Consider the following 16865-nt stretch of genomic DNA (forward strand, 5'->3'; position numbering starts at 1 on the left):
TCTTCGTAGGGTATCTTCTTAGTTAACTGATTACGCTTTTTGACTATCTTCTTATTCGCTATATATAAATTCGCGTTGTCCTCTGCTAGTAGTATACTACTATAAAGCGCTAGGTAGTAACCCTTAATAAGCTAGTCTAGTATAGTTTTTAATAGACTTAGTAGGCTATTTGACTATTACTTTAGTAGGTCTTTTAATATCGAAGCTTACTTAAATAGCTAAGTAGCGGTTCTGGGTATTTTTAGTATAAATTAGCTAGATCTACTACTTAGCCGGCTATTTAGTAGTATTAGAGTTTGTAGAGAGATATTAAGCTTATTAAGTACTCTCTCGGTATCTAATAGTACTAGACTACTAGCTACGAAGCTATTTTTAATAGTAGGATTAGTTAATTAGAAGGCTTCTAGCCGCGTATACTAGTAATCTACTAAGAAATTATACTTATTAATATAGTTATATTCTCTACGTATAAGATTACTAACGAAGCGACTGTATATATACTTAACTACTATAAAATACCTAATATCTAGTAGTTATAGTAGATATAATAAATATATAGATATATAAAGAGGTATAATATTATTATCCGCGTAGATTCGATCGAATTAAGGTATAAGATAGCTACTATAGCCGTTAAGAATTAGTAGCCGAAACCGGCTATATACGCGCGAATTCGTTAACGGGATAAATAGCTTTTATAGCTAGCGTAGACTAATCTTATCAGTAGTCTAACTATTAGTAGAGACCTTAATTCGCTAGTCTTTCGGTAGGTTTTCGTTAAACTATCCTATAATAGCTACTTTACCTTTAAAGACTATATATAGCGGTAGTGAATAGCTATCTACGTAGATTACTTCGATAGTAGTAACCTATTCGCGATTTCCTAGTTATAGAAGAGACCTCCGACCGTAGTATTTAGCTCTTATAACTACTTTCTACGAAGATATAAGGCCTATTACAAAGCCTATCTTATTAAAGTTATAGATATCCTCTAGTTATATACCGTTCTTATTAATTATACTTTATATAGTCGCGAACTACTACCGAATTAATTTCGGATCTTTGTTTAGGGCTCTTTAGTAATCGTATCTTCGCGAGAAGCGTATACGAAGCTTAGGGCGGTAGTTAATAAAGGTTAATAGCTAATTCTTTCTAACGGTAGACGGAGGGTAGCTATTATACGTAGTAAGAAGGATATTAGCTATTTCTCCTATAGTTACTAGCCTAGGCGCTACTCTACGTATATCTATAGAGAGAATCTATTTAGTAAGCGAATCCTCTTCTAATTAGGTTAATTTATAGCCTATAGGACGAGAATCGACGTAGTAAACTACCCCTTTAGCGCGGTCGATTAGTGTTGACTTCGGGATTTCGTATAGGATAGCCGCTACGCGGAGAGATTTAACGCGGCTATTTTTTAGGTCGGAAAGGGCTAATAAGATCCTACCCTCTTAACTAGCTAATTTATAGCTAGATTCAGTGCGAATTAGTAGTATAGTAGGTAGTTAAATTAGGTATATTAGTAGAAAGACGCGATTTTAGAGAGGGTGACCGGGACGGCCGGGTGACCGACACGGCCGGGAATTATGTTACTATTCCTACGATATAGTTATAAAAGAATCTACTAATATAACTACTACTAAAATAAGTACTACTATACTTAAAATTTTATATCTTTACTATAAAAAAGTAGATAACGTATTTAATCCTAGTAGAAAATTAGACTACTCTTTAAAATAGATAGCTTATATTATAGCTAAATATACGACTTTTAGCTATCTATAAGAAGCTAGATCTACGAAGGGTCCTATCGCTAATACTATACCTTTATTCGATCGATATACCTATCTAGTTCGCGGTTTATTAGCTAATTAATGCTAAGAAGATCGGAAGATACTAATCTAACTACTAAAAATAACTCTAGACTAGTTATATAAGACGATATCCTTAATATACCCGAACTTTATATAGAGTTAGTATTTAACTTTAGAATAGCTACTATAGACTATAACTATAAAGATACTACTAGACGAAAATACTAATTTAAGATATTAACTACAGATTTCTTCTATAGAAGAAATCTCTACTAGAGAAGTTAAAGTTAAAAGAAGAATAGAAATTAAAGAAAGAGAGAAGAAGAATTACAAAGAATTAAAAGTTATACTACTATCCGGACTAACTACTAATTTTACGACCTCTTTAAGCTTAGAGAATTAATTATCTTATAAATATTATAAATATTATGAATCCTATAGTATATCTCTAGATCCTATTATAACCGAAAACCCCTAAAAGTATTAATATCCGAATTTAATAAAACCTATAAAACTAAAATAATAATTAAAATTAAAATCTAAATCTATCTAGTCCTAGACGTAGCCCCTTAGGCCCCCTTCCGGAACCTTTTTATTACTTCCGGGCTAGATCCTATAGGATCTAGTATATAATCCTACTCTGTTACTATATTTAGTCTGTATCCCTTCTATATTTAATTATTAGGCCCTTTTAGTACCTTTCGGATTATATCTAGTAGTAAACCTTTTTTAGAGATACCTACTACGGTATCTTACTAGGTACCTATATCTATCTAAGATATTAGTACTTAGGAAAAGATCCCCTAATCTAGATAAGGTCCCTCTATAGACTCCTTTAGAAATAGAATAACTAACGCGACGAATATCTACGATAGTTAATATAAGACTAGCTTCTAGGAGGAATTACTTCCTTCTAGAGAGATAACTAATCGCGATCTATTAGCTATAACTAGGAAGAGGAAAAAATTCTTTACCTATAAACTATAGCTTAGTTACCTAAATTATTCTGATAGAGAGGGCCTTCTTCTAATTAGGACTAATTATCTGTAATTAGTCCTATAGAAAGTAAAATAGTTCTCGGAAAAGTATAGAGATATAATAACTCTTAAGACTACTAATCTTACTAGTAAGAATAAATTATTAAATCTTAAGAAAAATACTATAATAGTCTAAATTATACCTTTCCTATTAAAAATAGATCTAATCTCTAATAACTATAGTCTTTCTATCTAAGAAAAGGAGTCTTATATAGATCCTAATCTAATACCGATCTTTTATATAATATTACTAGATATCCTCTTAGTCCTTAGTTATCTTCTACTAGTAGTAGCTAATAAGTTCTATTAGGCTATTCTTAATGTAGATAATCTATCTATCTAGATTAATACTATAAAAGCTACTATCTATAGTCTTAATCTATCTTATAGATATATTAATCCCTAGTTAAACTAGGATATTCCTATATCCTCTACTTATACTCCTTCTTAGCTATAGTCTAATACCCTTAGGAAAATCGCTATAAAAAGTATACTTCTTAAAAAGATATTTACTATTAAGAAGTATAAAGATACTATTAAGGATAATATTATAGAAAAGTTTATTCGTAACTATAATTATTTCTTTCTAGAAACTACCTAACTCTTAGGAGCGATTATCCCTAATAATCTTAAGACTATCTATACTTATAGAGCTCTAACTAGAAAAGTATCTACTATCTAGAGAATATATAAGTAGTAGATTAAGGATATATACAGATCTAAGATTACTACTTAGACCTAATTTACTAAATAGATTATATATAAATTTAGTAAATATCTTAGTCCTAAAAAATAGTAGAACTAGTTTACTAATATATAGTAAGGCTAAAAATAACTATTTGTAGAGTATACTATAAATCTATAATAGGCTACTATTATAACTAAAATCGATCTCCTAGAATAGGTAATAATCTAGTATCTATATAAGAAAGCTTATCCTAACTTATAGTAAAAATAGGCTAAAGATTAGGAATACCGAAGAACTCTCCGAGATACTATCGATTATTTTATCTAATATAAGTATAGTACTATAACTACTAGATATCTCTCGTAAAGTAACTATAACTAAGATAGTAATATCTAAATAATCCTTAATACTATATAGTCTTCTAGTAGTAAGATTCGTTCCTACTATTCTATATATAGAAAGAATAGATATATTATTAATAACTACTAGTTGAAAGGAAAGTTAAAAGAAACCTAGAAGAAACCTTCTAAAAGTAAGAAGAAATTAAAGAAAAAGATAAAAAACGCCTAAGACTTAATAAACTAGAGATACTTATTAGCTATACTAAAGTAGTCTCTAATTTACTATAACTACTAGATAAGAACCCTCTCGATCTAATATAATTAAAGGAAATTAGATATAATAGAAGTCTCTTAAAATCTAGAGGATAGATAGGATATAGTTCTTCTAAGTATACCTACAGGCGTAACTATATATATATAGAGGACTAAGGGTCCTTATATAACCGACCGGAGCTATACGGTAAGATTATAACTTATCTAGCTCTAGTTATCGTAGAAAGGAAGGGTTAGGATACCTAAGGTAGCTATAGGTCCGGGATTATATCCTCCCCTACTAGATTCGACTGTGCCCTCGTAGTCGGGAATCTCTTATAAACAAACACGCTACGAAATTCTTTATACTCGCGCTCCTCTATCGAAGGAGCTATATCCGAGTTAGAATTTATTAGAGTTAGGATCGTAGGGTGACTAGGACTATTAACTAGGTAAAGGATTAAAGTCTAGGGGGGCTTAAATTCAAAGACTAAATCTTAAAGATCAGAGTTCTTCCTCCCTTCTACAATTATTATATATATAGTTCCTACGTACCGGGCCTATATCCTTAGGGCTATAACCCGGATAGATTCGTTCACGTTCCGTATATAATTCTCCCGCGACTATATCTTAGTAGGTCGCGCCGTGATAATTAATCCCCTCCTTTATACTAGACGCCCCGGCTAGAAGCCTCCTAAGTTTTTAGTTATTTATATATATACTATATACTATATATACTAACGTTTATATCTCTATCGGATAATAATATTCCTTTATATTACCCGAGCTACGACTATAGATAGGGTAGTAGGGCCTACTATACTAATAAAGAAGATACTATCGTAGAATCGGATATAAGTTAGGACTATTATAATAGTAGAATAATAAGTAGGGTTAAATAAAGGTAAGATATAGCTAAACCACGATTAGTATATACTTAACTATAGGAATTTATCTTAATTAGGGCTTCTTGTAGTATCCTATAGTATTAGTATATATATAGTTATAACTTTATATTTAGTATTAATCTTATTATTAGATTCTCTTATAATTATACTATAGGAATAATATAGTCCTTTATCTTAGCTACCTTTTTATAAAGCTCCTATATCGGTTACTAATATAGAGGGGAAAGCTTAAGATAGTCTAATCTTACTAGATAGATCGAGTTATAGAGGAACTAAACTATAACTACTAGTATATATATCTAGAGATCTCCTAGCCCGACTATATAATACCTACCTGTAGGATATTAGGAGGTAAAGAGGAAGATTAAAAAGAGTATATTACTATAATATAAAAGAATTAGACTATAAAGACTATACTAAACTCCCTTAAAGCCGTTTAATCCGATAATTATATTATATCCTTTATATCTATATAGTTATCCGTATCCTAGTTATTAAGTTAATTAAGTCCCTCTCGTTATATCTAAATAGCCTCTCCCGACTATAAGGCTACTATTAGGTATATATACCTTAACAGACTATCTACTCTATATATATATAACTAGATTCCCTACTATACTATATATATTTTAGGCCTTCGAAAAAATACTCCTTCTAATAAGCGATATATTATACGCGAGAATAGAAAAGCTTTAGAAGGACTCAGAAACTTTTATTTAACTTAGCTACGTGGTATTAAGAATCTTAAAGGCTAAAGAGGAGAAAAAGAAAAGGGAAGAGGCTATAGTCTATCCTAAGTTTTAAGATAGTACACGTGGTATACGTAGTAGGCGTGGCTTACGCCCTCTATCCTCCTATATCCTATTCTTATCCTAAGTTAGTCCTACTATACTTATAATATTATCTCCTCCTTTAAAGGACCTAGCCCTCTAGGTCTTTAAATTCTAGTACTAGTAGTATTAGTATCGTTCTTAACTAACTAGCTTATTATTATCCTTATAGTCGTTATTAACTTTATCTTTTAGTACTACTTTAGCCTAATTTTATAGTCTTCTCGGTAGTCCTAGCTAATTAGGGTATTCCCTATAGAATTCTATAACTCTCTCTAGTAAATTCTTAAAGTTCCTTATAGGATACTAGTTATTATTATATTTATACCCTTTCTATTTTACTTAATATTATAACTTTCGATATCGTAGCCTTATCGCGAGGATCTTCTCGACTTCCTATTCCTACTCGCCGTCTATAATCTTAAGCGGTAGTCCCGGATCCGGTAGTTAGCCTTATAGCGGTTCCGATTTCGATACTTTTCGTAGCTTATCTAGTAAGAATATCGGATATATCTTTATAGAGTTTAGTAGTTCGATCTTATATATATTTCCTACTTTTTCGAGAATCTTAAAGGATCCGTATACCTAGTAAGCTAATTTACGGCTAGGTTAAGGAGTTTTCTAATTTTTCGAAGTTATATAGACTATATCTCCGATACCGAAATCCTTAGGTCTACGATATCGATTAGCGTATTTCTTATAGTATTCCTAAGCCGTAGTTACTTATTATTAGACTCGCTCCTAAATCTCTTTTAGGTTACTCGTATAGTCTCGTGCTACTTAAATTTCCTCTAAAGGATCCCTTTAATAAAGTTAAGATTAAATATATTACTACTAATTAAGCTCTTTTAGTATCTCCTAGTCGAATAATACTCTAGGTTTATAATCTCTTTCTATATAAAAGAGCGAGATACTAGTTATCCCCTATAGTAGTACTATAGTAGCGAAATCTACTATTATAAGATAGTCGGACTAGTTATCTTAATAATAACTTATAAAGGACTATAGATATTAAGCTATATATTAATTCGTAATCTTACTTTAACTATCGGTTTATAGATAGTATACTATTAATAGTTTTTTCTTAATATCGAGGATTCTATAGAATTCTATCTAAAATTTAGATATAAACTAACCTCTATAGTCTAAGATAATCGAATCTAGTATCCTAGTCTAGCGATAAATATAGTTAATAAAGATCTATATAGTCCTTTTTATATCGATATTCTTATAGTAGAGGATAGAGATTAGTCGCTTCGTTAGTCGATTAATAAAGACTATAACTATATTATAGCTATACTTATCTCGAGGAAAGAAGCGGTAATCTATAGTAATATACTACTATAGCTAGCTAGGGATCGGAAGTAGTTTTAACTCGCTAGGTATCTTATTCTTCTATACTTTAGTTTACTTATATAATTAATAGTTATTAATATACCGTCTTATATCCTAATAGAGCTCTGGCTAATAGTATTATAAAGCGGCTATTCGATATATCTTATCTTATCCCGGATAAGCTATTAATAGTTAATAGTAAATCTTATTAAGGAGTCTTACCCGTAAATTATTATTATTAGAAACTATAAGTCGAGTTTCCTTCTAGAGGAGATAATCTTATCTTAATAACTACTTACTTAAATTATTATTTACTTTCTTTCGATATTATTCGAGGCTCTTATAATTCTTATTTACTTATAGAATTCGCTCGATAATACTGTTTTAAGTATCACGGCGTAGTTATACGTAGTAACTTAGGATGATTCACGATCGAATCGACCCTACGTCGCCTTAGGATAATAACCCTAAAGGCTTAATACGGGGCTATAGGGACTCGGTATACGGAACCCCTATATATATATTATATAAACTAGTAAAGTCTACTATACCCTAAGATTTAGTCTTTAAAAATTATAACTATAGACTTAGACTCTCTGTCTAGCTAATAGGTTCTCTGTCCTATAATATAGATCTCCTAATAATTACTAAATCTTCCTATTTAGCTACCTAGAGAAGAAATATCTATACCGATAACCTATTAACGATCCGCCTATCTTATAGTAGTAGAACGATCCCGATAAGTTAGTAAGGGGCTTAGGTAATCCTTAAGTAAACTTAGCCTAACCCCTCGGGACCTAGAAGATAGATCTAGTTTCGAGGTACGATCTCCCGAATAGACTAAGTTAAACGAATAAAATACCCTCGATCGCCTCCTAGCGCGGATCTAGTAACTCGAATATAAAGCTACGATTCGGCGATAAGATATCCCCGAATCTTAATCTACGCCTTCTCTTCCCTATCGACCCCGAGGTATAGAGATTAAAATTAATAATATCTTATACTACTTAAGCTTTATCTTAATCCTAGAGTAATATATCTAGTAGCTTAATAAATTAGAATATATCTTCGAAGCTAGTCCTAACCGATATATAAGTAATTTATATAAGATTCCTATTAGATTCTTTATATTAGAACTAACCTAATAGGCCTAGTAGACGAATTATAAAAAGACCGAGTTTATAGTCTAATAGCCTATCTAGGATAATTTCGTTAACTAGATACTCGAATTTATCCGAGGGAGTCGATTTACGGAGGCTAATATTACGGAAAAATACTATAGTACTTACTAGCTCGAGAACTAAGACCTATATATATTTTATAACTACCTCTAATCTATCGAAAACTATATAAATATTTAGAAGAAAGAGTATACTCTTAGCTACTATATAAAACTATATCTAGTCCTTAAAAATAAACTTAAAGTACTATACTAGAATAATCTCCCGGAGAATCGTACCGATATAGTTTCGGCCGCGATCTATATATAGGATAGTCGAGGTATAGGACGTCGGAATCCCCCTCTACCTAGAATAAATCCGAAGAAGTAATACCGGGAAGACTAGGACTAAAAGGGATAATAGGAAAATACTAAGAAGTACCGACCCTCTTTCTATAGATAAGAGACTATAAACCCTAATCGAAATACTCCTATCTTACTCTATTATTAGTTCTATAGAAATAGGAACCTATCTTCGGTTATCTATTATATATATAGAAAAAAGGGATATTATACTTTTAACTATTCCTAGGTAAGATCTAGCTAAGAACGCCTAAATATATATATTAATAAAATTATCGCTAACGATAAAGCCGTAAAAGAATAGGAAAACGCTAGCGAGTCGGAGTAAACTCTATAGTCCTAACTTAGTAGCTACTTATAGAGATCCTCCCGATAATTAAAACTATTATATATATTAAGGATACTACTATTAATATTAGCCTAGATATAAGTATAAGTATAAGCGTTATCGACTATAAACTTATAAGGTCTTATAAACTATAATAAGCCGCTCTCTAAATACCTAAGCTCTATAACTTCTAGGATTAATATAGTAACGCTAAGGGCGCTTTCTATATCCTAATTATAGTAACCGATTAACGAGGAATTAGAAAGACCTAGATAGTAGAGTACTATACTATTAACCGAAAGATAGAACCCCCTATACTACTAGGGATACCCGGGTTATATATATAAGAAATCGTTATCGATATAGATATATATTATTAGTACTTCGGGATTAACTATCGAAACCTCGATCTACTTATCTCCTATTAATTCGCGAAATATATATATAATAAGATATATATCTTTATAGTAGTATCCTATTAGATTAATCTAGAAATAGACCTTAATACTCTCGATAATCCGCTCTTCGATAGTTCGCTCCTATCTACTAATATCCGAAGGAACCCCGAAAGGACTATAAATTATACCGGAATCGCTAGTTAGCCTAAAGAACTTTATAACTTCGAAGATTTATACTTAGCGGAGAAGATAAGAATCTTATCCTAGTATAAGAAGACTAATTATATAATCGATCTTATCCTAGGGACTACTCTATCCTATAGATCTATCTATCCTCTCTCTCGCGCCGAGCTTTAGGAACTTAGGAAGTATATTCGTATAAATATAGAGAATAGCTAAATCTACCTATCGAAGAGTCCTATAGATATATCTATTCTTTTTATACCTAAAAAGAATAGCGGGTTATAACTCTATATAGACTACTAGGGACTTAATCGTGTTTCGGTAAAGAATCGCTATCCTCTTCTACTTATCTCTAAAATCCTTAATCGCCTCTTACGCGCTAAGAAGTTCTCTAAGATTAATATCTAAGAGGCTTATTACTATATCGGTATTAAGAAGGATAATAAGTAGAAGACCGTATTCCGAACGCGATATAGCTATTATAAGTATATAGTTATACCTTTTAGTCTTACTAATATCCTAGCTACGTTCTAGAACTATATCTATATTATACTATAAGGATACCTAGATCTTTTCTATATAGTCTATCTAGATAATATTCTAATCTTCTCGGAGGATATCGAATTATATATAAAATATATCTAACTTATCCTCGAAAGACTCCGGTAATATAAACTCTATATTAACCCTGATAAATACTTCTTCTACTAAGACTAGGTAGAATTCCTTAGCTATATTATTACTACTACTAGAATATCGATAGACCTTTTATAGATTAAGTTAATCCGAGAATAGCTACTACTATCTACGATTAAGGAGATCTAATCCTTCCTTAGATTTTATAACTTCTACCGCCGCTTTATCTATAACTACTCGACTATTATAAAACCTCTTATAGATCTTACGAAAGGCCTCGAAAAAGGAAAACGACTAGGTAGGATTAAACTTAGTATCTATATAATCTAGGCTTTTTATAATTTACTCTACGCTTTCGAGTCGGTACCGATTCTATAATATTTTAATCCCGATTATACTATCCGACTAGAAACAGACGTCTTATAATAGGAAATAGCTAGGATACTATCCTAACCTAATAATAAAGGAATCTAGTACCTAGTCGTATTTTAGTCTCGTAAGTTCTCTAATACCGAATCCCGCTATACTACTAGAGATTAAGAGCTATATATAATTATATATAGTTTTAAGATTTAGCGGTATTATCTTAAAGGATCTCGGTACTGAATCGAAGTCTTTTCGGACTATAATAACTTAAGATCCTTTATATAAAATCCGCGATTATAAGGATATTAAGTACGATAGTATATAACCCTCTTTATATTTAATTTTATAATTTTATACTATATAGGAAAGAAAAACCCGGCGGATATACCCTTAAGAATAATAGAGCTAGCTTCGAGGGATATCTTAAATACTACTCTATTAAATCTATTATAGGCCTAAATAGTAACCGAAGAGGTACTAGAATAGAGCTAGGCGATAGTATAGTTAGTACTAACCGATCTATATTAATTTAAAAAGGAATTATTACCGGATTTAGGGGTTTAAGAGCTAGATAGTATCTTAGATACCTAGAGATAAGAGCTAGGTCGCGTCCGTTACTCCTACTATAAAAAAGTAGTAGCTTATTATCTTAGGTAATATATCTATATCTCGAATATAACTAGTAACCTACGAAGTATAATCCTTAAGGCCTAGTAAGACGATCCCGATATAGGAAAGATTTATTTATTAATTAACTAGAATATCCCGATATTAGGATACTAGTTAGTCGATCCTAATAAATTAGTATAGTTTAAAGAATAACTATATATTCTAACTAATAAGAAACTAAAGTAAGAGCTAATAAAGCTATATTATAATAATCTAGTAATAAGAGGCTATTTTAGCTAGTTATAAACGATTAAATTAATTAGTCGAAAATTCTACTAGAAAAATCTCTACGAATAAGTAGACGAATACGTAAAGTTCTACCCTATATACTAAAGAGCTATACTACTAAGGTATAAGAAGTACGGCTTATTAAAGCCTCTTCTAATTCTAATCTAACTATAGTAAGAAACCTCGATAGACTTTATTATAGGCCTTCTACCTATAATTTATAAGGAAAACGAGATCGACTCGATCCTAGTCGTCGTGAATAGATTTACTAAATTCGTGAAATTTTTCCTAGTATATATAATAATTAACGCTATATAACTAGCTAAGCTATATTATAACGAGATCGAATTAGTCTACAGACTATAAGAAGGAATCGTATCTAATCGGGGTCCGGTATTTACTAGTAAATTCTAGCTTTCGCTATTTAATACCTTAAAAATAAAGCTTAGGTTTTTAACTACGTTTTACCTATAAACCGATAGCTAAATAGAACGAATAAACTAAACCCTCGAATATTACCTAAGATACTTTATAGGGGAAGAATAAACTATATAGCTAAATTTACTATAAATAGTAGAATTCTATTATAATCTATACTAAAATAATATAATAAAATTTAGCTCCTACGAAGTACTATTCGGATATAATATATCCTTCTATATACGCGATAAGGCCGCTATAGAAAAAGAAAGGCTACTAGAAGTATAAGCTAGGATCGAGAAACTATAGAGTTTATATAAGAAGTTAATAACTTACTAGCGAAAGGCTAATAAATCGATAATAAAATACTATAATATAAAAAGAATCCCTATTATATTTAAGCGTAATAATCTTATAATACTTTCTACGTAAAACTTACGAATTAAAGAGTCTAGGAAGCTTACTCCTAGGAGAATTAGTCTATTCCGAATCCTATAAGTAATCGGAACTTAGGCGTATAGACTAGTACTACCCTAAAAGTATATATATCTCTATAATATTTTCTATATCTTCCTTCTAGAAAAATAGTATAATAATCTATCGCGAAGCGCTCCTAAAATACTCTAGCTTCCTAATCTTATCGAAGATAACTAAGAATATAAAGTCGAAGAAGTTAAAGGGAAGATAAAGATTAATAGATAACTTTATTTCCTAGTTAAATAGAAGGACTAGCCCTCTAAATATAACGAATAGGTACCTAAAGAGAATATATAAAATATAAAATAATCTATCGCGAAGTTTAAAAATATATAGAAATATATAAGACGAAACTAGACCGAATCTACTATAATTTATCTTAGAAATACTCTATAAACTCTAATACTATATTCTTTATCGCGGTTACTTTTATTCTAAGTATACTATTCGTAGTTATTATAGTCTCTAAGCGCTTAGTAAAGTTAACTAGCCTAGTCTACTATAATATAAACCTAGCGTCTCCTTCTTTAAGACTAAGATACTAGTCTATATATATTAAGAAAGGACCGAAAGCTATAATTAGGTTCTAGCGATATAACGCTATCTTTTCTAAATAGAAATAATAGTATCTCTATAAAGAGAATTTATTAGAACGAATCGTTAAGAAATTATAGGCGATCTATACCTTTTATATATACTTCGGACCTTTAAATATATACTCTTTTTTATAGGCCTATACGACTCCTAAGAAAGTTATAGTAAGATCCTTACTTATCTAGAATAGATCGGAATAAATACTAACTAGCTAAACCGGAATATATAATAGCCTAGGCGCTATAGTAATCTCCTAGGTACTATTAAAGATTACCTAGTAAATCTTTAAAAGAAAATAGAATATCTATATATCCTAGATTATTAATACAGAAGTCTTATAACCTATTAGTAATTCGGAAGTATTTCGGAAAAGAGTAGAAAACTTATAGTCTTATATATATTATAGTTACCCTTATAGCTATTATAGAGTACCGATCCTAAGTAATTAAACTTATACTCTATAGCGAAAGGGACTATTATAACTAGATAGTTATACTCTATCTTAGTCCTACCGAAATACTTTAGATACCAGAGAAAATCGGGGCTTACGATTATAAAGTTTAGCGTAGGAGATATATAGCCTATTCCGCTAGTAGCCTTATAGCGACGACGATTCCGATAATAATAGGATATTCTAGAACTAAGCTTAAATAAGAGAAGTAGATTAAAATTAAAAATCTCCTTATCTATAGGAAAAATCGATTCTATAAATCTTCGGGGATAAATCGTTAATAAAATACCCTATCGCGGATAGATTTCTAGCTCCCCGACTAACGTTAATTAGGTAAATAGGGATTAAGCGCCCTACCGCGATTTCTTTTAAATAATATTACCGATAGTAGTAGAAGGTTACGGCTACGTAATATAGTAATCCTTTATTTATACCTATATCTCCTAAATTTAAGAACGTAGCGTTCTGTATACGATATATCTACGATTCCTTTCCTTAGTACCACGATAAAGTCCGGACTATAGTATCCCCTAGATAAGAATATCCCTAGTTAGGACGACTAGTATAGAAGGGGGTAATAGTTATTACGGCGTAGTTATATATAGTAACTTAGGACGATTCACGATCGAATCGACCCCGCGTTACCTTAGGGTAATAACCCTAAAGGCTCTATATAGGGCTATAGGGACTTAGTATACGGAACCCCTATATATATATTATATAAACTAGTAAAGTCTACTATACCCTAAGATTTAGTCTTTAAAAATTATAACTATAGACTTAGACTCTCTACCTAGCTAACAGGTTCTCTATCCTACGATATAGACCTCCTAATATTAAGCTATATTAACTAATAAGACTATAGGATAGACTTCTTTCTTAAGTTTCTTTCTTAGGATTATAATCTATTTAGGCTAGTCCTTTATCTTTAGTATCTTCTCTTTTCTTAATAGTATATCGGTAATAATATTACTTCTACTATTATAGTATTTAATAATAAAATAGTACTATAATAGTATCTCGGCCTAACGTACTTAATAAGTATTAAGCTTCTTATCTATTATAAAATATTATAAGAAGTAATAATCTATCTAGATTTCGAAGGATTAAACTCGTTATAGACCCTCTAGTTTACTCTACTATTACTCGAGTACTTTAATAATAGCTAATATTTTCTTATTATATATATCGTATTTTTATTAACCTTAATCTATAGTCTTCGAAAAGAAAGCTACTAGATACTATATCCTATTAGTTTCCTAGGATAGTACTATACCTAGATAACTATCGGAAGTATCTATCTCTAGGTATATAGGTATATTCGGATTATAGTAGTTTAATACTAGAGTAGAACTTAAACTTATCTTTAACGTTTCGAACGTAGATTAGTAGTCCTAGTTCTATATAAAAGGCGTTTTCTTCCTAGTAAGATAGTAGAGTAGTTTCGTGATACGGCTATAATCTCTGATAAATCTCCGGTAGAAGTTATATATACCTAAGAAAGATTATACTTCTCTAATAGTCTCCGGAGCTATCTATACTATAATTATATCTATCTTTACTAGATTAACTCTAATCTCTTATATACTAATAATAAAGCTAAGGAATTTAGTCTCTTATATATAAAATTCGTATTTATATAGTACTACTTATAAGCCTACTTTTTATAACTATTATTATACTATCTTTATATATACTTAGTACTATCTTAAGTCGTCCTTAGTATAGATTAGAATATTATCTATAAATATAGTATAGAAATTATTAAGATAATCTCCTAAAGCCTAGTTAATATAATATTAGAATATAGCTAGTCTATTAGTTAATCTAAATAGTAAGACCTTATATTTATATAACCTATATCTTAACTTAAAGATTATAAGATCCTCTGAGTCTAGATATATATAAATCCTATAGAATCCTTATTAGATATTAAGTTTAGTAAACTACTTAGTCTTACTAATCTATTAAAGTAGTTTATCGATTAAAGATAAGGGGTATCGGTCCTTCTTCGTTAAAGTATTTAACTTATAGTAATTAATATAGAATCTTAGTCTACTACTAGGCTTAACTACTATTAAAATTAGTAATATATATAGTACTAAAGAGGGTATAATAAAACCTTTTACTAGATTCTATAGTATATACTACTTTATAAAGTATAGCTCCTCTTCTATTATTTTATAAAGTAGATAGTTAAGCTACTTAAAGGAATTATTTTTAAGCTCGATCCGGTAGTCCGGTATTCCTCTTAATAGTAGTAGTATATCCGAGGTAATCTTAGAGAATATATCTATAAACTCGTGGTATTCCTTCGGTATAATTTTCTTTATATCTAGTATCTTAGATATAGTTACTTCTATTACTTTAGAGTTAATAATCTTATCGATTTAAGCTAGCGATATAACGAAGGATTATATTCCTACTAATTATATATAGTAGTAGAATCCTAGTCCGCTAATAGTAGTAATATTAAGACTAAAGTCCGAAGTTTTCTGCTCTATTTTCTTCTTATATTCGTTAATTTAAGATTTATAATTTAAATCCTTCTTAGTCTTTTCTTCCTATTTCTCGAAGCGTTAATCTCTCTATTTTATATCCTTTTAATATTATAAGATATCCGTAATCTTCGGTCTCTATAGGATAATATAAGGGATCTTCTTCTATATAGCTTATTAAACTTTCTCTCTTAGGATAGGCTAATCTAGCTATACTAATCTCTAATTCTTATAGTCTAGTAGGATATTATACTCTACGAACTATACTCTTCCTAAGATTATATTATTTCTACTAAGCTCGGTAATTAATATTAATTACTTAAGCTATATATAACTATCGATTATAAGGATTAACTTAGTTATATAGATAATAGGTTCTCTTAATCCGCTATTATAATCTATAACCGGATAAGTAGTTAGAAGCTTAAGAGTCTTTATCCTAAGGGATACTAGTAGTCTAACTATATTCGAATAAATATAGAGGTATCTATCTACTCTAGTATCCGCTAAATATTTAATTTAAACCGTTCTTCTATTAATAGCTATCTAAGTATTAATAGTTATACTATTTATAGGCGATAGTAATTTATATAAGTTTAGCTTAGATATACCTCCTAGGATAGAGACTTTTCCTAGGGTTAGGCTTTTCCTATATTTAAGTCGGAGTTAGATCCCTCGAGTTCGATAAGGTTTACTTTATTAGCTTCCTTAACTAATAATCTAGTAGTAGTTATTATAATAGTAGCTAATTTCTTCTTAGGATAGTTACGGGAGAGGTAATCTTTTTTCTTATAGATAAAGTACTTTCCTTCCTTTATAAGTTATACTTTCTTAGCCGGATCTCTAATAAAGATCGAAGGAGCTCTAGTTATATTTAAGTTTAAGATAGT

The sequence above is a fragment of the Penicillium diatomitis genome, assembly GCF_028827545.1.
Source record: "Penicillium diatomitis strain IBT 30728 chromosome Unknown utg000004l_segment0_segment0, whole genome shotgun sequence".
In the NCBI taxonomy this organism is placed as follows: Eukaryota; Fungi; Ascomycota; class Eurotiomycetes; order Eurotiales; family Aspergillaceae; genus Penicillium; species Penicillium diatomitis.